The sequence below is a fragment of the Primulina tabacum genome, chromosome 9, assembly GCF_025594145.1.
Source record: "Primulina tabacum isolate GXHZ01 chromosome 9, ASM2559414v2, whole genome shotgun sequence".
In the NCBI taxonomy this organism is placed as follows: Eukaryota; Viridiplantae; Streptophyta; class Magnoliopsida; order Lamiales; family Gesneriaceae; genus Primulina; species Primulina tabacum.
In genome coordinates, this window is record NC_134558.1 from 7,169,944 (window position 1) to 7,188,559 (window position 18,616).

At 34.6% G+C, this 18,616-nt stretch overlaps 1 long non-coding RNA gene across 3 annotated transcripts; it reads left to right on the forward strand.

The window, feature by feature from the left end:
* Positions 1-1,282: 1,282 nt before the first annotated feature.
* Positions 1,283-8,447, forward strand: LOC142504617 (uncharacterized). Of its 3 annotated transcripts, none has more exons than XR_012804256.1 (6): positions 1,283-1,500; positions 1,606-1,755; positions 2,604-3,264; positions 5,004-5,506; positions 5,640-5,708; positions 5,840-8,447. It is a non-coding gene; the product is annotated as an uncharacterized LOC142504617 (long non-coding RNA). The 3 variants fall into 3 exon arrangements; XR_012804257.1 differs by having other exon boundaries at positions 5,004-5,079; XR_012804258.1 differs by lacking the exon at positions 5,004-5,506.
* Positions 8,448-18,616: the final 10,169 nt, after the last annotated feature.

Consider the following 18,616-nt stretch of genomic DNA (forward strand, 5'->3'; position numbering starts at 1 on the left):
CCAAAAATGGTAATGAAAAATGATCTTTTCTAGTGACGTCATTTAATTTTCTATAATCAATACACATCCGCCAACTAGATGGGACTCGACTTGTTAACAATTCACCTTTTTCATTTTTCATCATTGTGATGCCAGATTTTTTTGGAACTACTTGTGTTGGGCTTACCCACTTACTATTAGAAATAGGGTAGATAATCCCAACATCAAGTAGTTTGAGAACTTCAGTTTTCACAACATCTTTCATGTGTGGATTTAATCTTCTTTGTGGTTGTTGAGATGTTTTAACATTTTCTTCTAAATGAATTTTGTGAGTGCAAATTAGTGGATTAATACCCTTGAGATCTTTTAGTGTCCAACCAATTGCATTTTTATGTCTTTTAAGCATATCAACTAATTTACCTTCTTGATCACTTGCTAGTTTGGAAGAAATTACTACCGGATATGTTTCATCTTCTCCAAGAAATACATACTTCAATTCTTCTGGCAAGGGTTTTAACTCCAATATGGGTGATTTGTCTTTGTTATCATATTTTGCCTTAAATTCTTTCTCTAATCCTGTAACGATTGATATCTGATAAAATCATCAAGATCAATTTCAATATTTTATTTAACAGTTTCAATTGAAAAAATATCTAATTGGTCGCGAGTACTCCCTTTTTGAATGTTTTCTTCCATAAGAGTTTCAATAAGATTTTCATCTTCACTTTCATCTACTTTGTCATGTGGTTGCTTACAATGATTAAAAACATTAAGCTCCAAGGTCATGTTGCCAAATGACAACTTCATTATTCAATTCCTGCAATTTATAAGAGCATTAGAAGTTGCTAAAAATAGATGACCCAAAATTACAGGAATTGCATTACAAGCTTTGATAGGTTGTGTATCTAAAACAATGAAATCGACAGGATATACAAAGTTATCAACTTGGACCAACACGTCTTCTACCATACCTCTTGGCACTTTAACAGATCTATCGGCAAGTAAAAATGTTACCGAAGTAGGTTTTAACTCGCCTAGATTGAGCTCTTGATAAACTAAATATGGAAGTAAATTCACACTAGCTCCAAGATCAAGTAAAGCTTTTTTAATCTTTCGTTCTCCAATAATACATGAAATAGTAGGACAACCGGGGTCTTTGCATTTCAAAGTATTATCTCTACTATTTTATTAAAGCTTAGATGGTATAATAACTGCTCTGCGGACACCAACTTTTTTTTGACACTTTTGCCCGTTTACTTTACTTCAATAATATTTTTCTCTCTCAAAATCGCTCCACATCTCATATTATTGCTTTACCTTCCCTCTTTCAAATCTTCTCTCTCGAATATACCTAAAAAATACAGAGTTACCGATCTCGATCTTCTCTCTCGATCTTCATTGTTATCCCATCTCTACCATCTGGGAAATTTTCTGATCATTGAAAAGATTTGTAATTGCCGTGTTTTCAATTTTTACTGAATTAAATAGTGACGATTTGATCCAGTTTAATCCATGGCTCTGGTGAGTTGATTATTTTGTTCTTTCCTGTGTTTTTTAATAGATATTTGTTGCAGATCTTTTATTTATTTTACGAGTGCCCGACTTTTGGTTTGTTTCTTCTACCAGTAACTAGAAATCTACAGCTTCACGCAATAACCATCTCGGAACTATGCGTCGGTGTATTCCCGAGAGATCGATAGTGCTGTATCCGCCAAACTCGGCCTTCAGGATTACATTCTTCATGAGAATCCGTTGAAAATTGAGTTCGCAAAATCGGTTGGTTCTCATGTTGATATTTTACTGTTGTGTCAGATTCTATCACATTTTTTTTCCATTAATTGATATCGATTTGTTTTCAGATTTCAAAAATTATGATTAATTGTATCTGCACGACATTGTAATTGAAATTTTTGTTGATTGTGGCGTTTCAACTTCTTTATGGGTTTCGTCCTTATTTTGGGTCTAGGTATCCATGTTTTTTTAATAGGAAAGCGTTTTATTTCCCTGGGTGTTGTGATTACATCAGCTTCGCTAGAAAATGTAAAGGCAACATTAAAGCTTGAGGCTATTCATTTTGTTTACTGAGGAAGGTGGATTTTCTCATTTGATATAATATATTTCACAAGGAGGACATCCAGGGATCCAAAGCCCCTTCATATACCTATGAATGAAATGCCAATCATAAACCTTTTAGGAGAATGAATAATTTAAAATATTCACATTAATTTGAGTAAATGAAAATTAAAAAGTAGAATATCTTAAAAAAAATATGAAGGAAACGACAGAAAGTGCATAGATCATCTGAAGGCCATATGGAATATATTATATCTATTCTAACTCTTTTATCGAGAGAACATAAGGCGCAATCAGTTATACATGTTTCAAAAACAAAAGAGGATACTCTCAATTAATGTTTCATTTCTAAAAATATAAAAAAAATCTAAAAATATGTTTTCATTTTTTTTGTATGTTGTATTTATTCAATTATTTTTTAAATTTCGTTTTCATGTTTAGAAATTGGAACGCTGAAAAAGAGATTTATTTCAGTCGGGTCTCTGTGTTATTTTTACCATTCTTTGTTTTTTTTTATTCTTTTCATCTTCTTCACATTTTATTATATGCAGGGATTTCACAAATTGTGCAAGAAGCTCAAAAGTCTGTTGGGTGGTTTCAAGAGGATAAGAAATCTCTCTCTGCCAGGAGGTTTCTTTTGGGGAAGGTCCTGTGACATGTTCGTTTCCTTCTTTTTGCAATTTTGTCCATGAAATGATAATGCATAATGGTTTGTATCATTATAGTCTGTATTTTTATGTTGGTGAAAAAATCTTTGGTGTTACGTTCTAAACAATGTATAGGTCGAAAAAATCTTTGGTTTGTATAGCTAAAATAAATATAAATGTGAAGGTTATACTTATAACTCCCGCGGAGTCCAAATGTAGTAAATACCCCGCACACCTTTTTCTCATTTTCCGGTCACGCAGTTGAGTGTAGTATCTTAGATAAAAATGAGAAGGCACTCCCTTCATTTATTTTTGATTTGCTGTTGGTTGGTTTGCCTCGCAAAAAGCTCTCTATAAATCGGCTACAGTTGGTGATGCAGTGAAATCAAGACATAAAGAGGAAATTGCTCTTAAAAATCTGAAGCTTCACCATGTAATTTCAGAGATTTTATGTGTTGTTTTACTGATGCTATTTTGCATCCCACACGGTGTGACATCCGGTGACATCGTCCATGATGACGATCTGGCTCCCAAAAAGCTCGGATGCGCGAATGATTTTGTACTGGTAAATTTCTACTTTTACTTCAATTTTTTGGCTGGCCCAGCAGATATTTTTGTGTTTACGTACAGGGTTGCCATATTTTTTATATTCCTTTATTAAAGATTGAATCTTGATGTTTCATGCTATGGTTGTGTTTGACCTTCATTTGTTAATGAGACTTTTACTCTTTTGATGATGAAATGTTTAGATCTTTGTTGTTCTCTTTGGTGTATTCTGTTTCTGTTTATTATGTCAATGAGCATTTTTTTTGGCAAGTATTGATAAAAAATTTCTCCTTTAAATTTTAGTAACGGAGACTCAACTTTGGTTTCCCTTTTCAGTTTATTAATTCATAAGTTTTTTGTATTTTTTGGTTTGTGTATCGATGCTTATTTCATTTCCGTGGCGCATGCGTGAGAGTGAGAGCTTGCATTGATGCTGCAATGTTCAACTTGAATGCCACAATTATGAATCTTCATCATGTCCATCTCAGGAAGAGTGATAGTATCCTGGTGTATATCTAAGTGATTTGGTTAAGGACTGGTTTGAAATTTTCGTGAAGTGATTAAATTGGTATCATATTCAACTACTTTTCTATTTCTCTGATGTGTGCACTTAGAGGTGGTCGTCGTAATAATATATAAAAAAATAAAAAGTTACATGTTATAGTTCTTTGGCACCTAAATTTTTAGATGTAAACTACATGGGCATTAGTTTTATGCGTCACAGATGGTTTTCTATCCTTTTATTTTTATTTTTTCAGTTTTTTATTGGCTTCAAGTCTTTGGATGTGATTCGGGGTGGTTTTGCGAATAAATTTCATAAAATTATTAGTATGATTTTAGCATGGTTTCATGAGTTTAGCGTATAATTTGTATAATTTTCTGTTTTTTATTTTTATTTTATATTTTTTTAATGGCTTGAAGGCTTTGGACGTGACATGTATTTTGGTAATTTTGATGACATTGATTTGCTAATGCATATTTTAAATTTACAATTTTTTCTTTAGACTAAACACTGGTTTCATGAGTTTAAAGTATAATTAGTGTAATTTTCTGTCTTTTTATTTTTATTTTGGGGGGGTTTTTTATGGCTTGAAGGCTTTGGATGTGACATGTTTTTAGTAATTTTGATGACATTGATTTGCTAATGTATGTTTTAAACATACAATTTTTACTTTAGACTAAACTTAGTTTCATGAGTTTAGCGTATAATTCATTTAATTTTTTGTGTTTTTATTTTTATTTTATGGGTTTTTTATGGCTTGAAGGCTTTGTATCTGACATGTTTTTGGTAAGTTTGATGACATTGATTTGCTAATACATATTTAAAATGTACAATTTTTTATTTAGACTAAACTTGCACAAATTTTAAAATGTATATGACGTAAATGTATAATATTATGTTCAACAAAATAATGTACATTATTATGATCATATAATATTTGAGACTTATTGTATTTTTAATTGTAAAATCACAAAAGATATATTTTTAATGAAAAAAATATGATTTCATTTTTTTGTATGTTGTATTTATTCAATTCTTTTTTCAAATTTCGTTTTCATGTTTAGAAATTGATTATGTTTTTAATATTTTCGTATGTTTTAAATTTTCGATATACGATGTATGGATTATTACTATGGTTTGCTAATTTATTACTGCGAAAATTCTTACGAACCTTTAGCAATCAAATATAGTTATGTGTTTTATACTATTGCTTTGCACTTATTCAATTGTGGTTGTTGACATGGGGCATATAATAGGTTTCTGAACAGAGAGTTAATCGAGGAGTTTTGAAAGAAGTTCAAGTTTGAAGTTTGAAATGTATTGATCATACTGGTTAGTGTTTATATGTAATTCTAACTTAGATTTTGGAATATGTTTATACAATGAGTTAATTTTGGGTCTATACATGTTTTTGTTGAATATGTTATTTTATTTCTTGAATTATTGAAACTTAAACATGTCGAAACCAATATTTAATAGTTTTCTTCTAAATATTGTAACATATTTAAATACTATTTAGCTTCAATGTCTTCTCCTCCTACATGGGTTACTATTTATATCAATCGCAATGACAATGAAAGGCGACAATTAAATACAGCGCGACGATAATAACAAAGACAATCAATGACACAAGATCAACGACAAGCAAATCTAGCCCAACGTCGATCAAACTATCAAATACGTATAAATAGAAATGCACATGCAACATATTATGATGAATCCAACTTTGAAATGTAAAATGCTACTACACGTTTGAATGGTATGTCATATAAAATATGTATTACTTCCTTTTTATCGGTCATAATTTTCCTTTTTTGTACATTTATATTATCATTTCTGAATTTTATTTATTTATTCTACTACATGTATATAATGCTCTTATATATTTTCAGTTCCCACCAACAACAATTTGGCTATGGCTACCACAACACATGCAATAATGGAAACTTCTTCCAATGAAGGTGGTAGATTTCATTTGCATTGTTTTAAGTTGAACGATTTTAAACATTTCTTTTATATGATATGCAAGCCAATATTTGAGACTACATCCACATGTAATAATTAAATATTTGACATTCACTTTTAATGACAGGTATCACTGCAACTACGGTTGGACAAATGTGTCATACACAGACATTATCTTATCAAACAATGACATCAAATTTTGAGTAAGGGAGTACTAGCACATGTCAAGGTCTAACTGATTTAAATCATCAAGGTAATCTACTAATCAACAGAGTCACTAAATTATTATCTTACGATTTCTTATACATTTTTTTATTATAAAGTTTATAATCAAATTTAAATTTTGGTTGATAGATTTTAAACTCAGATGTTTCGAGATCTAGCAAGGTTCCGATAACAAAATCCAAACTTTTGTTGATATTTTGATATTTTTTGGACAATCTTTTGACTATTTATTTATTTTTTTTTACATTGAAGTTTAACATTATCTCACAGGAGATGATAATACGGTTTCAAAACGATATTATTTTCAATGATGAAAAACTTTATCATATAAGATAAAAAATTGAGGTCGACAGATTTATTTAAGTTTTGGAATTCATTCTCTTTCATGAATATATTCATGATACAAAAAAATTCAGTGTCATGGTCTTATAATATCATAAATGTTTAATATATTAAGCTCATATATTCATGACACACACAACGCGTGTGCCTCGGTGGCTACTTATTTTGAATGATTGTACTTAATTGTTCGGCTAAAAATGCTTTCTTCTTCACATTCAATTTTATTTTCACAGTGCACAACTCTTTCAAAAATTTGGCATATGATGGTACCTGTTTTATTGCATCTAATAAAGGAATATTAACTTTTACTTGTTTAAAAATATCATATATATCAGAATTCAAATTTGATTTTTTTGTATTTTTCAATGCATGAGAAAATGGTGGTGACACTGTCTGTTGATCCTCCTCTTCGCAAGTTATGGGTTCCACTTCCTTACCCTTGGGAGTTGATTTATCATCATCTTCACAAGGTTCAAGAATGGATTTTTCCACGACCTTACCACTTCGAAGGGTAATAACAGATTTTACCTGATCCATCGGTTGAGTTCCAGTTTGTCAATGATGATCCTTGGGATTAGGCTGTGGTTGTGAAGAAAATTTACCTTTTTCATGAACATTAAGTGCAGATGCAAATTTAGCAAGAGTATCTTTCAAATCTGTCATGATTTGAGCAGTTTGAGTATTGATAGACTCTTGGTTTGGAATGAAAGAATTCAATATATCTTCCAAGTTCCTTTTAAGTGGAGGAACATAATGTGCATAATTTTGAAAATTTTGTTGATTTTGGAAAATTGTTCAGCATTATCATTCCTCCAACTAAAATTTGAATGATTTCGCCAACCTGGATTGTAATTTTGAGAAAATGGTTCAAAATTTGGCCTTTTGAAATTGTTCAAAACATTGACTTGTTCATGGAGACATTCTTTAAAAGAGGGAAAAGTGGGACAATCTTTTGTTGAATGATCACTGGTATCACAGATGTGATACGCAATTTCTTGAACAGATTTTAATTGACCATTCTTTTTCAATTCAAGTGCCTCAACTTTTCTTGCCAAAGATGTAAATCTAGCTTGGAGATCATGTTCATCTTTGAGGGTGTACTATACCTCCACCAGATGTGGGAGATTGAATCTTGTTTGATGGTTCGATTGTACCTATAGTGTCCCAATTTTGAGCATTTTCAGCTAATAAATCGAGATACTCAATTGCCTCGTTTGGATCTTTATCTTCAAATGTTCCATTACACATAAATTCAACAATTTGCCTATCTTTAGATGTTAAGCCTTCATAAAATTGAGAAACAACTCTCCAAATTTGAAAACCGTGATGTGGACAAAGATTAAATAATTCTTTGTATCTATCCCAACACTGATAAAAAGTTTCTCCTTGTTTTTGAGTGAAAGTGATGATTTGCCTTTTGAAAGAATTTTTTCTCTGAGATGGAAAAAACTTTTTCAAAAATTGTTGTTGCAATTCATCCCAAGTTCGAATGGATCCCGATCTAAGATTTTGTAGCCAAGTTTTAGCTTTATCTTTTAAAGAAAAAGGAAAAAGCTTAAGTCGAATGGTGTTCATGCTACAATTTAGATCATTATATGTGTTGCACACTTCTTCAAACTCTCGTATATGCATGTATGGATTACTAGACATGAAGGTGCACTCGCACGTGTAGATTCATGTGATCTCTAAGTGTTCTTCGTCTATCATGATTATGTTGAGATTAAATTTCATCTTCATTTTCTTGGATGGGTTCTTCCGCCATGTTTTGTAAAAATAAAGGGTTATTTCGAATGAGTCGACCACTAAGTGTACGTGACCAAATGCTCATGCAAATCCAAAAGAAAAACACACAAAAGCAATAAAAATTTAAAGAAAGAAAAACAAACTATAAACAAAATAAAATAGACTTGAAATTAAATTATACTTCCTTGACAACTGGCTCCAAAAATTGATGCGACTTTGATTGTTGCACTCTCAAGAGCAGGTTGTACACAAGTAATATAATTCGGTGAGTCCGATATCGTATCCACAGGGAAGCTAAGGTAATTACAAGTCCACTACAATGTTTTTTTTGTTTTTGTTTTTGTTTTTGTTTTTTTTTCCCTTTTAATTGTTTGAATTTTTAATTGATAATTTTTAATTGTTCAAATTTTAATTTAAGTAGTTGAGATTAAAGGATCCACTCTTGGTAATTTAATAAAGTTAACATTAATGAACATTATTGAAAATCCACTTAATAAAATGGTTCCAATATATATTAAATAATCATATTTATATTATGTTATATATTATATTCTTATAAGTATATATACCAAAACTTATAAATGTTGTCAAGTATTTATTGTGCTATAAATATATATATATATGTATATACATATATGTAAACACTAAATCAAGGTTCCCATTTTAAATGGTTGGTAAAACCAAACTAACATTTAAATGGTACCAAAGAATTAATTTTATGATATATTCATATATAATAAATCAAGGCATCCACTTTAAATGGTTTGTAAAATCAAACAAACATTTAAATGGTACCAAGAAATTAATATTATGATATATTCATATATAATAAATCAAGTCCACTTTAAATGGTTGATAATACCAAACTAACATTTAAATGGTTCCAAGAATTTGGTGTAACATATAGCAACAATAAATCAGAACTCCCTCTTATAAGTAGGGTATAATAATGCTTAAAGAAATAAATATAACATAAATAATAAATAATGATTAAATAATATAAAATATAGATTCTTACCTTTTAATAACCTTATTATCATGCCAAGAGTTTCACCTTTTCATCTCAATTTTGGGAATTTAGCTACTCATTATTCAAAGTGTAAAACTTTGAATATGAAATTAACATGCTAATTATATTTAAATGAAGAAATAAAAGAAAAACAAAGAGAGAAATATTATGAATTCAAAAGTTTGTTAATAAAATGAGGGATATCTCAATTCATTACAATTCACCCCTATTTATAGCCAAATTTGGGGAGACAACCACAAATAAAATATTATTTTTTTAAATATAAGTCTTCATTGGTGTTCCAAGAAATTATATTTTAATACACATCACTTTTGAAAATCTTCTCATCCGAATTTTCTTCTCCACATAAAACAAAACATGTAGATAATTGAGTTGTTTGAATTGTGGTATTTTTTTTTTTAACCATTTGACCAAGTAATTTGAGAGATATGGTCAAAATGCTAGAGCATGGTAAAACTGCCATTTTTTTGGTAACTTTATTTGTTGCTTAATTTGATCCCACTTGTGAGAAGATTTTTATCTCATGCTTGCCACCAATATTGTAGATATTAACATCAACTTTCTACAGGTCCAAGAATCATCTTAATTTCATTTGCAACGTCAATGTTATTCTTGTTTTATCGAACCTGTAAAAATAATAAAAACTTATAATTTCGTAACAACTTATATTTTATACAATTTATTATAAAACATATAATATTTAAACATTTAATAAAACAAAAACTATAAATTTATATTATAAAACATTTAATTAATATACAATTTTTTATCTTTATCATAGAACCCAATTAAAAATAATTATTAAACTAGTGGGCTTGAGTAAAATCAAGTAAGGTTTAAATGGTCTCAAATATGTTTGAGATATTTAAATTAAAGTCCACGGGCCTTGTAATTGTTACAAGCCCAAATAAATTGCATGCTTGAAAGGTGAAGGGTTGAAGACAACTTTTGAGTTAATGGCATGACATGCACATGCAACTTTTTGCTTCAACATTTTCCACAATCAAGACAACTCAACCTTCTCTCCAACACCACCTAAGGGCCGAAATATTCTCCCAAAAATTCTCCTTAATTTTGTTCTTCAATTGTTGAAGAAAAACATTCTTTTTTCAAAAAAAATGCCTTACATTTTCTAGTGCAAGTCTAAGGTGGATTTAGCTTGTTGGTGGTGGACCTAATTTGAAGGAAGGAGTCCAAGAGCAAGTAAAGCTTGTAGAGGGTCAACCATTTAAGAGCCAAGTTGTTTACAACTTGGTTGGAGCCAATAATCAATCTTTGAGATTGATAGGTAATTTCTAAAACACTCTATGAATGTCATTTTGTTTTTTATTGTATTTGCTACACACTATAGTTTAGGATGCTCGATTTTCTTTCTAAAAAATAATTTTGAAACTTCCGTTGCGCAAGCATGCACCTTAATCGATCCCCTTTCTGGACAAAGGTAAGGGCGACACTATAAATGTGGCAATTGGTGAGCTTCAAGATGCACTACTTTTGTCTTTTGACATTCCTGTTGATTCATGGATTTCATATTCATGTGCCTCTTTTCACACTATTCCTCATCATAAAATCATGGAAAATTATATTGCGGAAAAAAATGTGAGAGTATACCTGGCTGATGGAGATCCTTTAGAGATTGTATGTATGATGCAATTATGTTGATGAAAAGTTTTACGATATGATGTCACGTCTATGTTTATGTAAGTACGTTTAAGTTTAAGTATGTACGCTCTACTTTAAAATGCATGTGGTTTTATTATGTATTACTAGTTATTTGCAGTTTATACCTGTTGAGTCTATAGACTCACTAGACTTTATCGATGCAGGTGAGGATGAGTATGAGGAGACGAGGGGTGAGGACTAATGAGCCGGCTTGGACTGCGTGGAGGCTAAACACGAGGACCGCCTATGTTTTTGAGAAATTTATTCATGATGATTCAAATACTCTGATTTTCACGAGATTGCTTTACGTTGTTTAAACTAGTTATTTTGCAAACTATATTTGTAATTTTTCTTATTGTAAATATTTTGGACGATCAGTTTATCTTTATCGCAATTTGAAGGACTATTATTTATTTAAGAAAATTTTATTTTTTCGCAAATTTTAAGTAGATTAAAAGTACGGTACGTTACACATAGAGTGACAAGAAAATAGTTCTGAGAGGGGATATGTTTTTGTAAAACAATTCTATTTGTTTTTTTGGTTTCATTGTAGTTGAAATTTTCAGCAGCGACAATTGGATGTAGCTCTCACATCGAGAGTGAATCACTATAAATCTTGTGTGTTATTGTGTATATATTTTGTAATCTTTTATTGCTTTTGGTAATCAACACTGGAACCATAAATCCTAACAACTCGTATTTGAGCGCATAAGGTTGAATTTGAAAGAGACTCGCAAAGAAAGTTTGATATATGAGATTGGAAAATTTGATTGAAATGATTTTGCCTTTTGGAATATGAAAACGAAGTACTATATATATGGTAAAAAACTGCATCAACTGCTTGCAGAGAAAAAACCAGAAAAGTTGTCAGATGAGAAATGAAATATCCACGATAGGTAGGTTTTGGGTTTTATTCGATTTATGTTGTCGAAGAACATGACTCATAAGGTTGCAAAGGATAAATCTACTTCGGGTCTGATGAAGGTTCTATCAGATATGTACGAGAATCCTTCTGCTAATAATAAGATATTTCTCATGAAAAATATTTTGAATTTGAAGATGACTGAAGGGGCTTCTACGATAGCACATATGAACTAGTTCAAAACGATTGTCAATCAACTATCTTCCATTCAAATTAATTTTAATGATGAGGCACGTGCCTTAATAATTTTGGTGTCTCTACCAAACAGTTGGGAACAAACCCTGTCTGCATTTAGTAATTTTTTTGGAAGTGAAAGACTAAAATTTAATGATGTCAGAGATAGAACTCTTGTAGAAGAGGTTTGCATGATTGATTCAGGTGAAACTGAGATATCAAGTGCTACCTTAACTACTGAAGGCATATGGAATAATAGAAATTCTAATAGAAACAAAGACAAATCACAATCAAGAGATGGTAGAAGTAATTCCAAACAGAAATCTGGAGTGTTGGAACTGTGGAGGACAAGGCCATATGAAAAATAATTGTACGGCACCGAATAAGGACAAAGGTAAGGGCGACACTATAAATGTGGCAATTGGTGAGCTTCAAGATGCACTACTTTTGTCTTTTGACATTCCTGTTGATTCATGGATTTCATATTCATGTGCCTCTTTTCACACTATTCCTCATCATGAAATCATGGAAAATTATATTTCTGAAAAAATGTGAGAGTATACCTGGATGATGGAGATCCTTTGGAGATTGTGGGTTTCGAAAATATTTGTTGGAAGATTTAAAAAAGGTTGTGTGAAAAAACACCAAAAGTGAGACATGTACTGATGATGATGCGAAATTTAATTTTGGTGGGACAAATTGATGATGAAGGGCATAATAACACTTTTTGTGGTGGTGCTTAGAAGCTTAAAAAATGTTCTATGGTTTTTGCACGTGAAAATAAAACTGGAAATTTTTATATGACATCCAATTACAGAGATATGATTGTTGTTGCTGAGAGTTGAGCCAATTCAGATTTGTGGCATTGTAGGCCATACGGAGGAAAAGGGAATGACGATTCTTGTGTTGAATGAGAAAATACCAGAACTGAAATCTGTTTATCTTCATTTATGTGAAAGTTGTGTAATTGGAAAGCAGATAAAGTCAGTTTTTCTAAATCAAAAAAATTGAAGTTGATGCATACTAATGTTTGGAGACTTTCATCTGTGAGTTCTCTTGGAGGTTCTAACTTATATGTGACATTCATTGATAATTATACTAGAAACGTATTGATTTATTTTTTGAATATAAATCTGATGTGTGATACTTTTAAAAAATGAAAAGTCATGGTAGAAAATGAGACGAATTTAAAAATGAGATGTTTGAAATCTGATATGTAGGTAAATACATAGAATATGAATTCAAATAGTATTGTGCTTAGAATGGATCGAGATGATGAAAATTGTTCATGTAAATTCTCAACAAAACTATGTGACTGAAAGGATGAATTTGACCGTGAATGAGCATGCTCATGCAGGATTGCCTAAGACATTTTGGGCTAATGCAATTAACACAAAAACTTGTTTGATTAATTGGGGTCCATCAGTGTCTTTAAATTACAACATACCAAAAGAGGTTTGGAGCGACAAATAGGTAAAAAAAATCAGTAAGTTTTAGTTGTCTCTCTTATGTTCGTGTTGATATTCCTACTAGAATTAAGCTCGATGTAAACTCTACTAAAAGTTTCTTTATTAGTTGTGATGATATTAAGTTTACGTGTTGGGTAATTGTCGGAACAGTATGCCTCCTAGACGTATGGTTGCCTGTGGAGCAAGGGAGGAGGACAGAGAAGCTCAGGATGGGGAGAGGGTCACTTCTCCTCGTCCACCCCCAGATATGCAGGCTCAGACGCTTGCAGAGTTGACTCAGTTCTTCTCACAGTTTGCGGGGAACCAAGCTACTGTGGATACATGGGTGAGGCCCAGACCGGAGGCAGTTTACAAGAGGTTTAGAAGGATGGATCCGAAGGAGTTCTCGGGGACTACTGACCCAATGATAGCAGAAGAATGGATTAAGTCCATCGAGGTAATCTTTGCTTTTATGGAGCTGCAGGATGCAGACAGGGTCAGGTGTGCCGCATTCATTCTGACAGGGGATGCCAGGCTGTGGTGGGAGAGCGCGTATGTGTCTGTGAATCTGGAGACTCTGTCATGGGATGGTTTTAAGGAGGTCTTCTACTCCAAGTACTTCACTGAGTATGTACGCTCCTGCCTGACCAAGGAGTTCATGATGCTGCGGCAGGGAGACAGCAGAGTGGCAGAGTTTGTCAGGAAGTTCGAGAGGGGGTGTTACTTTGTGCCCCTAATTGCAAATGATGCCCGGGAGAAGCTGAGGCATTTTATGGATGAGTTACGGTCGATATTGCGCCGTGATGTCAGGGTTGCTGGTCCTACTACCTATTTTGTTGCTGTATCTAGAGCTTTGGTGGCAAAACAGGACCAAAGGGACATCAAGAGTGATAGGCAGAGCAAGAGGCACTATCAGGCACCCCAGCAGCAGCATCAGCATCGACCTCAGTTTAAGAGGATTTTCCAAGGACAGCAAGGGAAGAGGCCGTTCCAGGGATCGCCGAAAGGCAAGGATCCTATTCCTCAGCAGAAGGTTTCTCAGTGGCCGGGAGAGCACCCGGTGTGCCCGAAGTGCAACCCCCAACATCCGGGACAATGTTTATGGGGATTGGGCAAGTGCTTCAAATGAGGAGCCAGTGATCATATGCTGAGAGAGTGCCCACAGTGGAGGCAGTCGACCCAGGGTAGAGTGTTCGCCATGCAGGCATTGGAGGCAAACCCAGACACGACCCTGTTGACTGGAAATATTTTAATAAAGAGAGTAGCCACGAAGGCCTTGATAGATTCAGGGGCCACTCACTCTTTCATTTCGGAGACGTTCGCTAATCATTTAGACGTCAAGTCTATTGGACTCAACATTAACTATTCAGTGTTAGTCCCATCAGGGGAAGAGTTATCAGCTACTACCATGGTCTGAGACATCGATCTCGAACTGCAAGGCCACTTAGTGTATGCAGATCTGATCGTGTTGTCGATGCCAGAATTTGATATCATCTTGGGAATGGACTGGTTGACGAAGAACAGAGTTCTTATTGATTTTCAGAAAAAGGTCAGTGTTGGTAAGACCTTTGGGCATCAAGCAGTTTCTCTTCGAGTCAGATAGATGGAGAAGTTTCCCTCGCCTGATCTCTTGTATGCTGGCACGAAGACTTATTCATAAGGGATGTCAGGCTTTCTTGGCTAGCATTATTTCCGCACCTGAGGTGCCCACTCCATCTATAGCGGATGTACCAATGGTAAGAGATTTTTCTTGATGTTTTTCAGAATGACGTCACAGGCCTTCAACCAGAGAGAGAGGTGGAGTTTGCTATTGATCTAATGCCAGGCACTGTACCCGTTAGCTCCATCTGAGATGTTAGAACTCAAACAGCAGATTCAGGAGCTTCTAGATAAAGAATTCATCCGCCCTAGTTTTTCACCATGGGGTACACCAGTACTCTTCGTAAAGTAGAAGGATGGGAGCATGAGGTTGTGTATCGATTACCGAGAACTAAACAAGGTAATGATCAAGAATAAATACCCACTTCCAAGGATCGAGGACTTGTTCGATCAGTTGCAGGGAGCTACAGTGTTCTCAAAGATAGATCTACGAGCAGGGTATCATCAGCTGAAGGTAAAGGATGCAGATGTTTATAAGACATCCTTCAGAACCAGGTAAGGGCACTACGAGTTCTTAGTAATGCCGTTTGGACTAACAAATGCTCCAGAGAGATTTTTGGACCTCATGAATCGAGTATTTGAGTCCCTACCTAGATCAGTTTGTCATAGTGTTCATTGACGACATTCTCATCTACTCGAAGAGCCATGAGGAGCACAATAAACACTTGGGTACAGTTTTGCAGGACTTGCAGAGTCGCAAGTTGTTTGCAAAATTCAGTAAGTGTGAATTCTGGTTGGAAAAGGTAGCATTTTTGGGTCATATAATATCTAGCAGTGGTGTCGAGCTGGATCCAGCTAAGGTGGCAGCAGTTAAGGAATGGGTTGAGCCGAAGAATGCGTCAGAGATCCGCAGTTTTCTAGGCTTCGCAGGCTACTACAGGAAATTCATTTAGGGATTTTCTTCGATAGCAGTGTAACTCACCTCATAGACGAAAAAAATGCTAAATTTGTATGGAGTGATGAATGTCAGAAGAGCTTTGATACTTTGAAACTAGCTCTTATCACATCGCCAGTGTTAGCCATGCCAGCAGGGCAAGGCAATTTTGTGCTATACACCGATGCTTCTAAGCTCGGTTTGGACGTAGTTCTGATGGAGCATGGTCGGGTTATAGCTTATGCATCCAGACAGTTGAAGGTGCATGAGAAGAACTACCCAACTCATGATCTTGAGTTAGCTACCGTTGTCTTTGCGTTGAAGATATGGAGACATTATTTGTACGGTGAGAAATGCCAGATATTTACTGATCACAAGAGTTTCAAGTATTTCTTCACGGAGAAAGAGTTAAATATGAGACAAAGACGATGGTTGGAATTAGTGAAAGACTACGATTGCGAAATTAGCTACCATCCGAGGAAAGCTAATTTGATGGCAGATTCCTTGAGCAGGAAAGTAGCAGTCGTAGCACAACTGTCAGTGCAGAAATCTCTTCAGTCAGAGATTCAGAGCTTTTGGTTTAGAGGTTTATCCCAAGGGCAGGGCTCCTAAGCTATCTAATCTGACAGTCCAGTCTTCTTTGGTTGACCGAATCCGCAGAGGTCAGCCTTCAGATGAGCAGTTACAGAAGTGGAGACTGAAGGATGAAGCCAAGGGAAGTGTACTATACACCGTGTCTGATGGTATTGTGAGATACAGAGGAAGAATGTGGGATGCCTAGTGTTGATTTCGATCAGAGAGGATATTTTTTCATAGGCACATACATATCCGTACTCTATCCATCCAGGAGGTACTAAGCTGTACAAGGATTTACAGATTTTGTATTGGTGGCTAGGTATGAAGCGGGACATCCGCCGATTTGTGTCTAAATGCCTCACTTGTCAGCAAGTGATAACAGAGCATAAGAGGCCAGCAAGAATGCTTAAGCAGCTCCCTATTTCCGAGTGGAGATGGGAGAATATCACCATGGACTTCGTTGTTGGGTTGCCGAGGTCACTCAGGGGATCCAATGCCATTTGGGTCATAGTGGATCGACTTACTAAGTCAGCACACTTCTTGCCAGTGAAGACGACTTTCTCCATGACTCAGTATGCAGAGCTCTATATCAGGGAGATAGTTCGGTTGCACGGGATTCCGATTTCCATTGTGTCCGACAGGGACCCTGAGATTCACATCGTCCTTCTGGAAGAGCGTAAATGCAGCCATGGGGACGAACTTGCTATTCAGTACAACATTTCACCCTCAGACAGATGGTCAGTCTGAGCGAGTGATTTAGATTTTGGAGGATTTGTTGAGAGCTTGCGTGATCGATTTCCATGGGAATTGGAAATCAAAGTTACCTCTAGTGGAATTTACCTACAACAGCAGCTTCCAATCGTCTATAGGTACGGCTCCCTACGAGGCACTGTATGGTAGGAAGTGCAGATCGCCGATTCATTGGGAGGGAGTCGGTGAGAGATCAGAACTTGGTATAGAGATTGTTCAGCAGACTGCAGATGTGGTGGTCAAGATCCGAGGCAGGATGAAGACCGTCCAGAGTCGCTAGAAGAGCTATGCTGACAAGAGAAGGAGAGATCTTGAGTTTGCCGTAGGTGATCACGTTTTCGTGAAGATAGCACCCATGAAGGGTGTTGTGAGATTTGGTAAGAGGCGCAAGCTCAGTCCGAGATTTATTGGGCCGTTCGAAATTCTTGACAGAGTTGGGACACTCGCATATCTTGTAGCTTTACCGTCGAATCTAGCTGGTGTACACAATGTGTTCCACGTTTCAATGCTGAGGAAGTACCTAGCCAATCCTTCGCATGTTTTGAGCTATGAGACATTACAGCTTGCTCCAGATCTGTCGTATGAGGAAAGACCTGTCCAAATCCTAGATAGACAGGAACGAAGACTATGGAATAAAGTAACCAAGCTGGTCAAAGTCCGGTGGCTAAATCAATCAGTGGAGGAGGCCACTTGGGAGACCGAGATAGATATGAGGAATCGCTACCCGGAGTTGTTTGGTAAGACTTAATTTCGAGGACGAAATTTATTTAAATTGGGGAGGAATTGTAGAGCCCAAAAATTAGTACATGTAAAATACATGCATCTATTTATTTGTTAAATTATTTAATTAATTTTGAAACGATTTTTAGCGATGCATGATTTGTTTGTTTGCATTATTTTAAATTATTTATGTTTATGTGATGCACGTTAAAGTGTTTTCTTGAGTTTCATGTTTCAGGCGATTATTCGATGCGGGATCGAGGAAAAGAGACCGACGACGATTTTTTGGCGATTTTAAATGTGGTATTTTGTTTTAAGTTAGGATTTGGGCATTTTAAATGATTTATTAAGTTTTTAGTATTTCAAAAGCCTAATTTAATTATTTGATGATTTTATGACTTTAAACTTTTAAAGATTTGTCACTTGTGCATTTATTTTAATTAGGGGAGTTTTTGTAAAATTAGTGTGGGAATTATATTTTATTAGCATGTTAATTATTAATTAAGCAATTTATTTTCCCTAATTAAACTCCCTAATCCCCCCTCCCCACTATCTAATACACACACACACACGTCCATCACACACAACACACACATACACATTTCATTCCATTTTTATTAAGAAAAACTTAGAGTTCTCAGAACCAAGAGCATCCACCCCCATTCTCTGTAATTTTCCAGCAAGTTTTCGTCACTTTTCTTCAAGAAAATCGTGCCATGTTCGTCCCAGATCAACCCTCGCATCCTTCCCGCTTCGATGTCGTTGTTTCGGTAACTTTA